The 15893-nt window shown below is 42.6% G+C and overlaps 1 pseudogene; it reads left to right on the top strand.

The window, feature by feature from the left end:
* Positions 1-3889: 3889 nt before the first annotated feature.
* Positions 3890-5370, top strand: LOC100030625 (actin, cytoplasmic 1-like; annotated as a pseudogene).
* Positions 5371-15893: the final 10523 nt, after the last annotated feature.

Genomic DNA, 15893 nt, shown 5'->3' with positions numbered 1-15893 from the left:
ACAAGAAGACTTGAGCATATCTGGAGTAGCTGCTTCACCAGATTCACCTTTAAAATGATTCTTCCAATCTTAAAACACACACGCGCGCGCGCGCACACACACACACACACACACACACACGCATACACAAAACCACAAGACTTGGAAATTGCCTTGGAACTAAAATCGACAATGAGTTCCTCCAGACTATGTGGAAACCGTGATTGCTGACCTCGTTCTTATTCTGAAGAACTGCTTTGCTCTCCATCTGGGCATATGGAGAGAAGCAATCTTTGGAGGATGCCAGAAAAAGCCGTCTTACCTTGGATTCCTGAGTTGGCTTTATGTCTAAGAATAGACACAAAGCAGCTGAGTAAAACAATGAGAATTGGGAATCTCGTTCATTTTTGCAATAACTCCTTTGATTTAAAAAGTGAATGCCCTTGTGGCGTTCTGCCCTGTAGAGTGAACAACAAAAAGGGAGTCATTTTTAGGGTACTTGAGAGATTGAAAGTGTTTTTGAGAATGTACTATTATTGAAAGAATCTTAGGAATGACATTCTCCAAATCAAATCCCTCCTTTAAAGCATTAAGGAAGGAGACTCCTCTGTTGGTTTTATGGGTCAAAGTTGGAGACAAGAAGTCTTGAGTTCCAATCCTATCTTTAAACATCATCTCCTTCAATGGCCAAGGGCACATCACATGACTTCCATGCCTCTTTTTCCCACATCTGTAAAGAGAAGCTAATCAAGGGTGTTGGGAGGCTTAATTAGTTAATACTGCCAAGTGTTTTGAAGATGAAAAGAATATCATAAATACTCACTGTTTGGCTCCCCTTTTAAGGAGTGAAAAAGGGGTGAAATTAAATTTAGCAAATTATATTGCCCACAAATTATAAGGTAGGGAAAATAAAAGTTGGAAGGCTTTTTCACCTTCAGACTAATTTCTCCAGTTCATTACTCTTGACATCAGCAATGCTTAATCTCCCTCCTAAGAAGACCAGGAAGAGGGAATCAGCATCTCTACTATGTGCCAGACTCTGTACTAAACCCATAAAAAATAGCTCATTTGACCCTCGTAACAAGCCCACGAGGTAGATGCTATTATTATCCTCCTTTTACAGTTGAGGAAACTGAGAGTAAGTGACTCGTCCATGAATCCAAATATGAACTTAGGTCTTCCTTATTCTGTGACCAGTTCTCTAGCCACTGCACTCCCTAACTTTTTCAGTAGTCTCAGGAAATTCATTAGGACTGTCAACTAGAAAAAACACAGAACTATTAAATAGTCAAAATCACTCTTTAATCAAGGGAAAAGGGGTTAGCGCTGCTACTACGACAACAGAGCTGATTTCCAAGACTGCACCCGAGTCAAGACGCTCTGGTCACCAGCCCCTGGGAGTGCCACCGACTCAGGATGGACTCCCAGGAACAAAAGAACTTTGGGGAACCTATATACCACTCTAGGTGACCTGGGGGCTTTAGGATTAGAGGGACAGTTGATTGACTTTACAATGGTAAGAAAGGAAAATGAGAAGTTCCAGACAGGAATAATAGTGAGGGGCTGGGGCCCTACAATGGACACAAAAGGGAAAGACTCAGCCTAGGGCTGGGTCACCTTGGTCATGGACTTTAGCCTAGGGGGAAGAAACCATTGGGACAAAAGGGATGTTCAATATTGGATGGGATTAGCTGTTCCCACCCAAACTACCAGGAAGTTCACTGTCTGGTGAAGAGGGACCTTCCCTCAGGGGGAAACTCTCCTGTGACAAGGTCAAAACCTGGGGTTTCTATACTCAAACTAAATAAACTGGGGATCTCTAGATTTCCATGTTGACAGGACAGAGAACAGTTAACAAGGTTTATCTTCTATAGGATAATCTCAAAGGCTCATGGGAAGATCTCTTAAGTGCAATATAATTGGACAAAAAGCCCCTTTTGAGGCTGAGAGAGAAGACGTGGACCTCTTTGGCCCCATCTACCTGAAGCAGTCTTCTGAAGGTCGTGCTTATTCTTAGTGCTGCTGAGTTTACCTTGGCTATCAATGCTCTAACACTAGTCATTTTTGTGCTGTGGGGAAGATAGGGATCAGAGAAGGTGATGCCCAGGGGGAAGAATTACCCTTGAATGCCACAAGTTTGTCCTACTAAAAATTTATCCAAGCCATTGGACTGGGGAAGTGGACATCAGAAGTTGGTGGAGAGAGAGCATGGGAAATTTTTCTCCAGGGGGAGATGAAGTGAGAAGGGAACCATATATGGTAGGACCTTGCCTGGAGTCAGGGCTGAGCTACAGAGGAAACATACCCAGAGAGGGTGCTCATTTTTCTTGTTTGGTTGTTTCCAATTCTTGTTGAGTTGGACCCCATTTGGTGTTTTCTTGGCAAAGATATGGAGTGGTTAGTCATTGTCTTTTCCAACTTATTTTACAGATGAGGAAACTGAGGTAAACAAGGTTAAATGGCATGCCCAGAGTCACACAGCTAGTAGGTATCGGAGACTGGATTTGAATTCAAATCCTCCTGACTCTAAGCCTTGCACTCTATCCACTGAATTCAGGTGCTAATCAGCCACCCCACCCCAACAGCCCTAAAATGCCCTCCATTGGACAAAGTTCTGGTGCTTCTAATCTAGATACTACTCAGAAAGCTATTCTCATCCTCTTTTCTTCCTTTTCCTACTCCTGCAGGAGAGGATGTCTTTGCTAGAAATTTCTACGGCACTGATGGTTTTTATTTGTGTTTGTTTTTTCCAATCACATCTATACATTTTGACCCTATGTCTTCTCTTTTGTAAGCTTTCATTTAGAACAAAAAAGTCTATTTTCACAATTCAAAGCACTCCAAAGCAGGAGGCACCAACCTCAGTCATGATTGCTTTAGGGGAAGTCTTAAATCAGAATCTAAATGAAAAAAAAATCCTTAAATTATTTTCTTTTAATCCCAGACTCCATTGCAGCTGTCTTCACATTTTAATTGTCTTATAATAGATATTATGATATTCAATTCCCAAGAATGAAAACTATTTGAAAACATGGTCTTTTTTTTTTTTAAGAGTATAAACTTAGGACTAATGGGCATTTCATTTTTAGCTCATTTCCGTTATTAGAATTCCATATATATATAACCTCATTGGCCGAGACCTAGGAGACCTAGAAAGGATCTCCAAGGCAATCTAGTCCAGCCTTTAATTTAATACATTTCACACTATTTAAGTTTAAGCTATTAAAGCTTAAAACTGCTAAGTTTTAAAACTAGGGCTTTTGGGATACCCTGTTATTGTTTAGTCATTTCAATTGTGTGTGACTCTGTGACCCCTTTGGGGTTTTCTTGGCAAAGATGATGAAATGATTGGCCATTTCCTTTTCCAGCTAATTTTCAGTTGAGGAAACTGAGGAACACAAGGTAAAGTGACTTGCCTGGGGTCACGTAGCCAGTAAGTGTCTAAGGCCAGATTTGAATTCAGGAAGATGAGTCTTCCCAACTCCAGTCCTAATGCTCTAATCACTGAGTTATCTTTTCCTACCATGAACTTAAAAACTCCACAAAACTAAACTTTTGATTCTATTCAATCACACAGAAATTGAATGAGAAAGTCATACAGTGCCAATATTTTCCTGTGGATAAAGCATGTTTTTCTTTCTTCCCTAAGGAATATGTCCCCCAAAGAAAACTATTTCTATGTGAGAGTTGATAGTGATTTGAACTCAGGTCCTCCTGACTCCAGAATTGGCATTCTTTCCACTGGGCTGCCTAGCTGCCTGCCACAGGTGAGGACAAGGAGATTAGCTAAAAGTCTAGAGAGAGAGCTGTGAGCTCTTTCACCCAACGTGCATTTGCCTCCCCTCTGCTCCCAGGTGCGGAAACACCTCCTCTCTCTTAAAGGTTTAAACTTGCCACTTCAAAGTTTGCCATGGATGATGATATTGCTGTGCTCCTTGTTGACAGTGGATCTAGTATGTGCAAAGCTGGCTTTTCAGGAAATGATGCCCCTCCAGCTGTCTTCCCTTCCATTGTAGGGTGCCCCAAACATCAGGGTGTGATGGTGGGTATGGGCCAGAAAGACAGCTATATGGGGGATGAAGCCCAGAGCAAGAGAGGTATTCTGACCCTGAAATACCCCATTGAACATGGTATTGTCACCAACTGAAATGACATGAGTTGTCTCTCCTGGACCTGCTTTCTAAATCTGTTTTGTGGATGAAGTGTGTCATATTTTCCTCAATTTTTTTCATTCTTTTGATTTTGTTTTATAGTTTCCTGCTGCCTTGTGAAGTTGTTTGCTTCTAGTTGTTGTATTCTAGTTTTTAAAGACTAAATTTCATCCATGGCTTTTTGGTCATCCTTCTCTTTCTGGTCTGATTTTCTCTGGAAGTCATCTTTCATTTTCTTTGCCTCATCTTTCATCTCTTTTGCCTCGTTTACAAGCTGATTAATTTTGGCTCTCAAGACACTATTTTCTGTTTCCAGATGATTTATTTTGCTTTTTAAGTTCTTTTCCCCAACTGGGATGACATGGAGAAGATCTGGCATCATGTTTTCTACAATGAACTTCATGTGGCCCCTGAAGAACACCCTGTACTACTCACAGAAGCCCCCCTGAACCCTAAAATCAACAGAGAAAAGATGACACAGATCATGTTTGAGATCTTCAACATCCCAGCTATGTACATAGCCATCCAGGCTGTGCTGTCCTTGTATGCCCCTGGTCATACCAATGGTATCATGATGGACTCCAATGATGGTGTGACTCACACTGTGCCTATCTATGAAGGTTATGTCCTTCCCCAGACCATTCTCTGTCTGGATCTGGCTGGCCGTGATCTGACAGATTACCTCATGAAAATCCTGATGGAGAGAGGGTATAATTTAACCACCATAGCTGAAAGGGAATTTGTTCATGACATCAAGGAGAAGCTGAGCTAAGTGGCCCTTGACTTGAGCAGGAGATGGCCACCACGGCATCCAGCTCTTCTCTGGAGAAGAACTACGAGCTCCTGGATGGTCAGGCTATCACCATTGGCAATGAAAGTTTCCGGTGCCCAGAGGCTCTCTTTCAGACATCTTTCTTGGTCATGGAGTCCAGTGGAATCCATGAAACTACCTTCAACTGAATCATAAAGTGTGATGTCGACATCTGTAAGGATCTATATGCCAATATCGTATTGTCTGGTGGTACCACTATGTACCCAGGCATTGTTGATGGGATGCAGAAGGAAATTACAGCCCTAGCCCCCAGCACAATGAACATCAAGATCATTGCCCAACATGAGCACAAATACTCTATCTGGATCAGAGCTCCTGGCCTCCCTCTCCACCTTCCAACAGATGTGGATCAGTACGCAGGAGAATGATGAATCTGGGCCTTCCATTGTCCATAGCAAATGCTTCTAAATGGACTGTTGGTGGTTTTTTCTTTTCTTTATTTTTTTTTGTCAAAGGGCGTGACATGATAATTGCCCCCCGCCCCCCCCCCCCCCAAAAGAGATGAGATTGGCAGGGCTTTATTTGTTTGGTTTTGGGTTTTTATTTTCTTGTACTTGACTCAGGATTTAAAAACTGGAGCGGTGAAGGTGATGAGCAGTCTAAAGTAATGTTGGAGGCAAACATCCCCAGAGTTCTACAGTGCATCTTCAGGACTCTGATTGTACTTTTTTTTTTTTAATAAGTCATTCCAAATATTGTATAATGCATTGTTACAGAGAGTCACTTGCCTCTATGAAGGCTGTCTTGCTCTATCCCCACAGGAGCAGAACAACTTAACATAAATCCAGACCAGGGGGAGGGGGTAGGAGGTGGCAGCAGTATTGCTTTACGTGTAAATTGTGTAATCCTAAAAAAACTCTTTGTATCTTCCGCCTTAAGACTTGTTCCTTTTCTTTTTTAATTGTGAGCCCTAAGAATGGCTCCCTAAATTCTCTCCCTGCCCCCAACATAGATGTGAATGAAGACTTTTAACAGTCTCCCTGGGAGTTTAAAGTCTAGAGAGAGTTCTCCGCATTCTAGATATGGTTTCCCAGAATAAGGCATCCAGTGGATAGAATGCTGAGCCTGGAGTCAGGGAAACCCGAGTTCAAATCCAGCATTAGACACTTAATAGTTGTATCAGATAATATATATAAAGTATTTTCTTTACATGGTACCCAACACAGAACAGGCACTTAATCAATGCTTATTCCATCTCTATTCTCATTCAACCAACACTGGAAACCCACCAACTCAAAGAGTGATCCAAGAAAGACAAGTGTAATATGAAGGAAAAGGTACATGACCCAGATCTGGGAAAGACCTAGGGTTGAATCCTTTCTCGAATACAGGCCTTTTGGTTTGGGGTGGGGGTGGGGGTGGGGTTGCCTTGTTTATAGTCCCAGAGCTTAGCCCAGTGGCTGGCACAAAGGGAAGCATTGATCAATGTTCATTGACTGGCCAGCTGACACTAGTTGTAGGCTCATGGGCAAATCATTTAAAGTTCCAGGAGATCAGAAAGAGGACTAGAAGAATGTCTCCAGTAGCTGCTGCATTGGGGCTGCTGTGAGGATCAAATGAGATAAGGGCTTTGCCAGCCTTAAAGGCCTATAGAAATGTTGGCTATTATTATCCCCACCCACAGGGTGGGGCTGCAGCTGGACCGGTGCCTAGAGGGGTAGAGAAGAGACCAAGCCTGGCTAATTATTAGCAGGGTTAGTCAGGGTTCATCTGGAAGAAATGAGGCAAACAGTCCATGAAGAGCTCAGAATGTAGGGCACAGTCCAAGGGCATTCTAGATGTTTGGAATTCACAGGCAGATTTCAAGGAAGGGCAAAGGAGGACCAGGTCCACATGGGTAAAACTGAGGTCCTCAGGTCTCACCAGATCTAGGCTGTAATGATAAATGCACACTCTTTATTTGGTTTTATACAGTGGACAAAGACTGGCTTTGGAGCCAGAGTCTCTGGGTTCAAATCCCACCTTTGACACTAACTACCTATGTGAACCTGGGCAAGTCATTTACTTGGGTTTCAGTTTGCTCAACTGTAAAACAAGGGGGTTGGTTTAGATGGTATTTGGGGTTCCTTCCATCTCTATATCTATGACCTTTTTTTTTTCTTTTTAACCCTTGCCTTAGAATAAGTTCTAAAACAGAAGAGTCGAAAGGGCTAGGCAAACAAGAGTTAAGTGACTCGTCCAGTGTTACAGAGCTAGGAAGTGTCTGAAGCCAGATTTAAATTCAGGTCTTTCTGACTCCAGACCTGATGCTCTATCCACTGTGCTACCACTGTGCCCCCATCCATGATCTTGTACTTATTCTGGAGTAACTCATCCCCTGTCCTAGTTTAACCCATGTCAGCCCTAGAAGAGAGGCTGATAGTAGCTGCCAGTGGTAGCTCAATGGACACAACTATGGTACCCAGTAAGTTGTGTGATCAGTGGTTCAAGAATATGGTGAAGGGGGGGGGGGGCAGCTGGGTAGCTCAGTGGATTGAGAGCCAGGCCTAGAGATAGGAGGTCCTAGGTTCAAATCTGACCTCAGACAGTTCCCAGCTGGTGATCCTGGGCAAGTCACTTGACCCCCATTGCCTAGCCCTTACCACTCTTCTGCCTTGGAGTCAATTGACTCCAAGATGGAAGGTAAGGGTTTAAAAAAAAAAAGAATATGGTGAACAAACCCACTTGTCAGTTGTTCCATTGCTTATTTATTGTCCCAATAAAAGTCCCTAGAGCTTGAAAATGGAACTGTGTGAGGTTTCTGAGAACATTGTGGTTTAATGAAAAGAAGGCTGGATCTGGAGTTAGAATTTCAATTCTAACATGTAATTCTTACTGGCCTTCCATGCTGGGTATCTTGTCTTCTTCTCTATTGTGATTGCACTCTCCCCATTTGCAACAGCATCCTCTAAAGACCTTATCCCAACACCTTCAGCTTTGGAAGTGGACCTTCCTGCTGAGTTGTCTAGATCCCTGACTAGCCCTAGACAATATTTCACAATTCTTCTAGCTATCCACTGGCAACATTCCCCTCCGCTCCCTTTCCACCTCTTTTTCTTGCTCTGGGAACAATCGCCAAATCTATACCATCAAAGCTTCTGGAAAAGGAATGAGCCCTATGGCTCCGCTCATCATCTCTGGAACATAAAATCCTAGAATTTGGGAGCTGGAAGGGCCCTCAATGGCCATGTAGTTCAATCCATACAAGAGAGAAATCTCATCTCTACCTGAAGACCTTCAAGGAAGAAGAAACCTCCACCTCTTGAGGCAGCTCATTCCACTTTTAGAGCTCTAATTGTGAGGAAGTTTTCCTGACACAGTCTACATTATGCTCTGAAACTTCTACCCATTTCCCTCCCTGGTTCTGTTCTCTAAAGTCAGAATGAAGCAAGTTCCGGTCTTTCTCCACAGGATGTTGTTGTTCAGTCAACTCTTCATGATCCCATTTGGGTTTGGGGTTGTTGGTTTTTTGGGTTGTTTTGGCAGAGATATTAGAGTGGCCATTTCCTTCTCCAGTTCATTTTTCAGATGAGGAAACTGAGGCCAACAGACAACAGGGTTAAGGGGGTGGTGGTTAAGGGACTTGTTCAGGGTAACAAGCAAAGGGTCCAAGGCTAGATTTGAACTTAGATGATGAGTCTTCCTGACTCCATGTTCCTCTTATCCACTGTACTGCCCTACACAGGACAGTCCTCTAAATTCCAATGACTTCTTAGTGATTGGCAGTAAAACTCCCTTTCCTGGTGACTACTCCCTTAAATTGTGTTCTCTCTTCATTAAAATATAAACCACTCGAGGGCAGGAACTATCTTGATTTTGTATTTGTATCCTCAGCACCTAGCACAGTACCTGGCACATAGTGAGCACTGAATAAGTGTTCTTCCTTTGTTCCTTCCCTCCTTCCTCTTCCTCCTCTTCTTCCTCCTCCTCTTCCTCCTCCTCCTCCTCTTCTTCCTCCCTTCTTCCTTCTTTCTTTCATAAGGGTAGTGCTACATAAGTGAAAAGAATATAGGACTTGGAGTCAGGGAATTGTGATGATGATGGTTATACCGTGACTTACTGTCCTTGCTGGCCACTGCAGAGAGCGACTTCATGCTGGGCTCTGGAGCCCCCTCAGCCCCTAACCCCAGTGCCCTGCAGGAGTTGTCCAGGGGATAGATCACTCAGATGACAGCATGTTGAGTAACACATAAAGCCCAAACCTGCACTGTAGCAGATCCTTAATTTAGAAGCATTATTGAGTTTCTTTAGCTTCTATGCTTGCAGAAATCAGGAGAGATGAAAGGCTCCTTCCCCCTCCTCTCCTGTCTTTCTGTCTCAATATTATGGCACTGTTTATCATCAGACTACCGTTCCTTTAAAATTCCCTTGGCCTCTTTGTTTCCCAGAATTCTCTCTTGCCTTGCATTTTCTAAGGAAAGAAACAGCAAACTCCTGTCAGGTTCATCATTGTTGGAAATGCATCTCACCAGGGATTAGGGTTGGTCTGAAAATTGGCTCTAATGACCAGTTTACAGAGCTCACTAATGTTTGCAACATGTGGAAGAATTCCAAAAGCCTCTCTTTCTGTCTCTCTGTCTGTCTCTGTCTCTGTCTCTGTCTCTGTCTCTGTGTCTCTCTCTCACCCTATGGGTTCAAGAGGGAAAGGGCTTTTGTCTTAAGAGTTGTTTTTGAGGATGTGTCATTTGGTTCCAGTATTATCTTCCCAGGAGCCAAAGACTGAATTTCCAGGAGCTGTAACCATGTAGCTCCACATTCTACGCCAATTCTGCTTAGGCTGCAGGGGAGGTGCCTTTCCATGGGATTTTACAGTACTCTATGCAGCAAAATATGCCTATAAAAAAAGAATAAGAAAAAAAACTCTGTAGCAAAGAACATGGAGAGACATGATTATTGTATCTACACGTCGGGAAGAGTTTGCTTCTCCAGTGATTAGTGAGGCGGAGCAATGTAATGGAAAAGGCTCTCACTGTTTGTGGATTTCAGAGAACTGGGTTTTCAGGGCAGGCAGTGTCTCAGTGGAAAGAGTGGCAGGCCTGGGAGTCAGGAGGAGCTGGGATCAAATCAAGCTTCAGACACCTCCTAGCTGTGTGATCCTGGGCAAGTCATTTAGCCCTGTTTGCCTAGCCCTTACAGTTGTTCTGCTTTGGGATCTATACTTATAGCAATTCTAAGACAGAAGGTAAAGGTTTAAAAAAAAAAAGAACTGAATTTCAGTTCTTTGACACTTGATGTCCTAGACAATGCATTTTTTACAGTGATTAAGAGTGTTGGGCTTGGAGTCAAGAGGACCTGAGTTCTGATCTTGGTTCTCTGTGTGACCCTGAGCAAGTCACCTAATTTCTCACAGTCTTAGTTTGGTCTCTTCCAACTCTCACTCTATGATTCCGTGATCCTTAAAGTCCTTAATGGATGTGGGATCTTAAGGATATATTACTCTAAAGAGTTTTCTTTTGACTGTAATCTAAGCTACATTACAATGGAGAGGAGAGAAGGTAACTGAGTTTATTGGGTCTTTGTTTTTTTTTTTCCTGAAAGAATATGAAATATTAAACTGTGGGAGTAAAAACACTGAGGAAAAGCAACTGCTTGACTACAGGGGTGGAGGGGATATGACTGAGGAGAGACTCTGAATGAACACTCTAATGCAAATACCCACAACATGGAAATGGGTTCGAATCAAGAACACATGTGATACCCACTGGAATCACGCATCGGCTATGGAAAAAGGGGGGAGGAAAAGAAAATTATCTTTGTCTCTAATAAGTAATGTTTGGAAATGATCAAATAAAATATTGTTTTAAAAAAAGAATATGAAATATTATTCAAACACAAAGCAGTTTTTCCATGGGAACTAGAGTTGAAAGAGAACTTAGAAGTCCTCAAGTCCAATCTTTTTACTTTACAAATAAGTAAACTGAGTCTCAGGGAAATAAAATGGCTTGTCCAATCACAGAGCTAATAAGGGGCTGAGCCAGGATTTGAAGCCCAACCCTTGGTGCCAATTTCAGAACACTTTTAGATATACCAAACTATTTCTACGTCAGTAGAGTGTGTGTGTGTGTGTGTGTGTGTGTGTGTGTGTGTGTGTGTGTATACACGGCAGCCATCTAAGCTCATGAGTGACACAGACAGATATCTAACCCAGGATCTGACCCATCCCATCTCCAGGAAAGATTATAGTTCCTACCTTTGTAATGAGTAGGAAGAGAGCTGTGTTGGCAGTGCCAGCAGCCTGTTGGTGGAAGGGCAGGTGGGATCCAGGACCACTTTGGTTAGAAGGCCTCTCCTTCATTATCCTATCTCAAAGAAAAGTAACTGGCAAGAATCATATGGCAAGATTTCACACATCACATATCTGTAGTTTAGGGTTATAATAGGGGTTCAGAAATAAGAGACATTTTCCCTGATCACTCTCATAGAGAGGGTAACAGTTAACTTCTTTTTACTGGCCTAGCCTCATCTCCCCCAAAGTCTAGATCCACAAAGACTATCATATATGGTTAGCCAACCTCTTCATCCATGTAAGCAATAAATAAAAATTGGAGAAACTATGTAGATTAGAGTAGAAAAAGGAATCCGCAAGAATAAATGAGATGTTTGGAGGAGAAAACTATCTCACTCTTGTGTTGGGGGCGGCAGGAATTCTATCATTAGAAATCTCTAGGGTTGCAGATTTTGGAGATCAAGGGCCATGGTAAAAGCCTGGCTCCCCCACATGTGTAGTGGCCCCAGAGACATCTTCCATTTCCCATTCAAACGGCTGCACTTGAGCTTTTCCTTCCTCTCTCAAAATTCTTCCTCCAATATGGAGTCGCATCTCCTTCATGTATGCTACCCACAACATTGGGGGCTCAGAGTTCTTTCAACCCACTGGGATGTCCCCTTACACAGCATTATGGGATTATCCTTCAAGGAATTACCCAACCTGAGTGGGCAAAGGTATACAATGAGTGCTTCTCTTTAGTGTCTCCTTCTACGCAAGACTCCCTTATATTCTCATTGTCAACCCATTCTCCCGGCACCTCTAGAAAGAAGCTGGTATCAGGGAGTCATGCGAATCAAAGGGCTCCAGTTCTTTTAATGGCATCAATTAAGTTAGGCTTCACTCTTGTCATCTCCAACTTCCAGTCAATTATTTCCCAAAAGGAATGTCCCATCGCCTTTCAGCTTCTGCTCCATAATCAGCCTATGGAGCTATGAGCCAGAAAGAAGCGGGCAAGGGAGCCCCATAAGGGAGAAGAAACATTATTCTGCTATTTGTGCGGGTCTCTGTCTTTGGAGAGTGGTGAGCCAGGATGAAAACCTAGACCTCTTTACAACTGGCTGACTCTGGGAGGAGGGGAACAATTCGTTTTACCTTAATCAAATGGGGAGCCAAATGCTTACAAGTCATCCTCATTTTTTAAAAAATCGAATCCCATTACAGGGTCTGCCTAATCAGTTGTAATAACCTAAGGGAGGCAGTACAGCAAATGCTATTAATGCCATAAATTACATTTTATAGAGTATGGTCTCCCCACAAAGCTGCTTCTCTGCAAAGCCCAGCAGGCATACCGTTGATTGAGGACACAGCAGGAAAGGTGTGACTGCAGGCATGCTGGGGCAGAAAGACAAGAGAGAGGGGCACACACAGCAGGGCATGGGGTACCTAGAAATCAGAGCCTCTTTGCTAGCCTCCGTCTCCCACATTCTTTGTGGCTGGTGGATTGTTCAAAAAACCAACAAAATCCAAACAAAAAACACCCAACCCTGCAGCTTCTCTTTATCTTCTCTCCTTTTGCCCATTTCTACAATTATTTATCATGCCAGTGGGCCATTATCTAAATATAGGATCAATAGATTAACACACAAAAGACCCAGATGAAAGTGAAAATCTCCAGCTAGAACTGAGAACAGTGAGTGGCCACCAGAGCCCAGGGTTCGGTTCCAGCCCAACTATTCATCACTATTGATTCTGCCAGTGAGAAAGGAAGAGCTTCATTGGTATGACAGAGGGTGATTTATCCTCCATCACAAGACAATTTGCAGCCTTTGGCCTCATTTGAATCATTCCCCCCAGAGTCTTAATTTTGATAGGAGAAACCCGGCAGGAACTAGGCTTTTTTTTGTTTGTTTCCGGATTCAGTCTATAATTACTTCTCATAGCAAATGGCTCTAAAAGTTGGAATTTAATGATTTTAAAGGAAAGAAAGGGGAAAAATTGGTTGTTGCCAATAGGCTGAAATGCTGTGCTATGATGCTCATGCATCTGGAAGTGACAGAAAAAGGGATGACTAGCACTGTGAATGAAGATTCAAGAAAATGCCCTGTTGTAGAGCTGTGTTTGCTTTTCAGGGAGCCCACCTGGAACCACAGGTGCTAAGGTACCCAGGCTTACTCTGCAGAATTACCTCCCAGCATGGAAAGGCGAGTCCTTGGGAAGCGGCTTAATCTTCCAAACTATTCTGGATGTTGTTGCTAAGTCAGAGCAGCTGTCTCTTGGCAAGTCACGAATGTTGTGGTCATCAGTTTTGTAGAGCCAATTAATGTGGAGTGGGAGGAGAGACCCAGGCTCAAACTCTGTCATGGACCAGCAATGCATCTCTGGGTACGTCTCTTAACCTTTAGGAGGCTCCGTTTTCTCACCTGGAGAGGAACAGTGGAAAGAACACTGGATTTACAGTCAGAATGCCTGTCTCTGTTACTGCCCCTGGGACCATGGTCCTTTGGGTATGTGCAAAATACTTAATGTCTTATTGTCTTCACCTAACCTTCAATGGGTCATTTGGTAGACCAGGGAACCCCTCTCCATCAGCACTGATCAATTGCACCAGCTCTTGGATTTAGAAAGATCTTGAGACTTTACTGAAGCTCAGTGTCATTAAATAACTGCCCCAACGTAGACTCTAAAAGATCACCCCAGTGCAAATATGAATAATATGGAAATAGGTCTTGATCAATGACACATGTAAAACCCAGTGGAATTGCTCATTGGCTATGGGAGGGGGTAGGGAAAGAACATGAATCATGTAACCATGAAAAAATTTTCTTAATTAATCAATAATATTTAAGAATAAATAAATTAAAAAATAACTTGCCCCAAATTACAGAGGAGTTACAAAAGCCTGACTAGAACCTAGATTTTCCTGATGCAAAGCATAGCAGTCAGCCCACTACATCATCCTGCCACATAGTGCTGTATAAATGTCAGTTTAATTATTATCTAATCATGGTGGCCAGAGCACTTTTATGAGACTGGGCACTGAATTTTGGTTATAATTCATTAATAAGAAGAGATAGCGTAGAGATAGCCTGGTGAAAGTGCTGGATTTAAAAGGAAACAAGCATTTATTGCATCCCTATTAGGTGCTCAGTGTTTTACAAATATTATTTCATTTGATCTTTACAGCCATCCTGGAAGGTAGGTGCTATTATTACACCTTTTATACAGTTTTATACAGTTGAGGAAACTAAGGCAAGCAGAATTTAAGTAACTTGCCCAGAGTCATCCAACTAGTAAGTAGCTAAGGCTAGATTTGAGCATTATATAGCACCTACTATATATGGGGTGTATGGGGTGTTCAGGAGGGATAGCACCTTGGTATGGAGGGCTTGTCGTGCCCTCCTAGGGCAGCTCTCCAGCCTCTGACCCCCACCTGACACCCAGCTCTCACTTGTGGCTCCCAGTAGCTGCTAGCATGCAGCAGCGGCCACACCCCGGGCAATGACTTCTACAGGCCGGCCAAACCTTGTGAGGGTAGCCATCGGGTTGCCGACCCCTGATGAACCAGGGCTTTGCTCACCCAGCATGTGAAGACTGTTTCGGCAGAACAGGCGGAAGAAACCAATAAGAAGGTTCAACGGCTGAGATGGCGACGCAGCAAAACACTGTGGAGTGCTTAGGGCGTGTTGGAGCACAAAAGACAACACGGCCATCCAATGCAGCTGAGGAAGTCTCCAGGTGTAACAACTTTTCGTGCCACCGGACCCAGGCTTCCAACGCCAAGAGAGTGGGACTGTCTCTGTGCACCGACTTTTCCACTTAAATCTCTTTCACGCACAAGTATCTTTGATCATCATTCTTGGCTTCCAAGAGACTACTACTACTATATGTTGGGTACTGTGCTAAATACAGTTATTACCTCATTTGTTCTTCACTATAGTCCTGAGAGGCAGGTGCCATTATTACCCCCATTTTACAGATTAGGAAACTGAGACAAGCAGAGGTTAAGTAACTTTCCAGGGTCACAGAGCTAGTAAGTATTTAAAGCTATTCTTGAACTCAGGCCCAGAGTTCTATCCACTGAGCCACCTAGCTGCCTCTAGAGTTAGGTTTTCATTCCTGACTGCTACTTCCAAACTATTGGTCTTGGGCAATTCATTTCACCTTTATAAATATCAGTTTCCTCATTTATGAAATGAGTGTTGGACTAGGTCAGAGGCATCAAACTGATGACCAGCAACAGTCCCAAATGTGGTCTGACCCAGATTAAAATATAATTTGAAAGTTGTTTAACAAAATATATAAAAATATAATATAACATGGACAATGTTGATTTGTGGTTTTCTAAATTAATACTGGCTTATGGAGATCTGTTTCTATTTGAGTTTGACACCATTGAATTAAACGATGTAGAAAGTATCTTCTAGCTCTAACTCTATGATTCTAAATAGTTCGTTGTCAATATGCCAAGTATTATGGAGGTTACAAAATGAATAAGACTTGGTACATAGTCTCAGAGACTTTACAATCTGGTCAGAGTTAAAATATACACACAAATAACTATGGGAAACAGAATAAAACTGTGCAGGATATATAGATATAGCTATACTCTATCTGGTCCCATATCTCTTTATATAGAAATAAGATCTAGTTACAGATAGATCTACATGTATATATATATAAACATACATGTATATATACCCTATCCTTATCTCTCTATAAAGATCTAGATATATCACTTTCTCTA

Source organism: Monodelphis domestica, chromosome 2, assembly GCF_027887165.1.
Source record: "Monodelphis domestica isolate mMonDom1 chromosome 2, mMonDom1.pri, whole genome shotgun sequence".
NCBI classification, from domain to species: domain Eukaryota; kingdom Metazoa; phylum Chordata; class Mammalia; order Didelphimorphia; family Didelphidae; genus Monodelphis; species Monodelphis domestica.
This window is presented reverse-complemented; position numbering and strand designations above follow the sequence as displayed.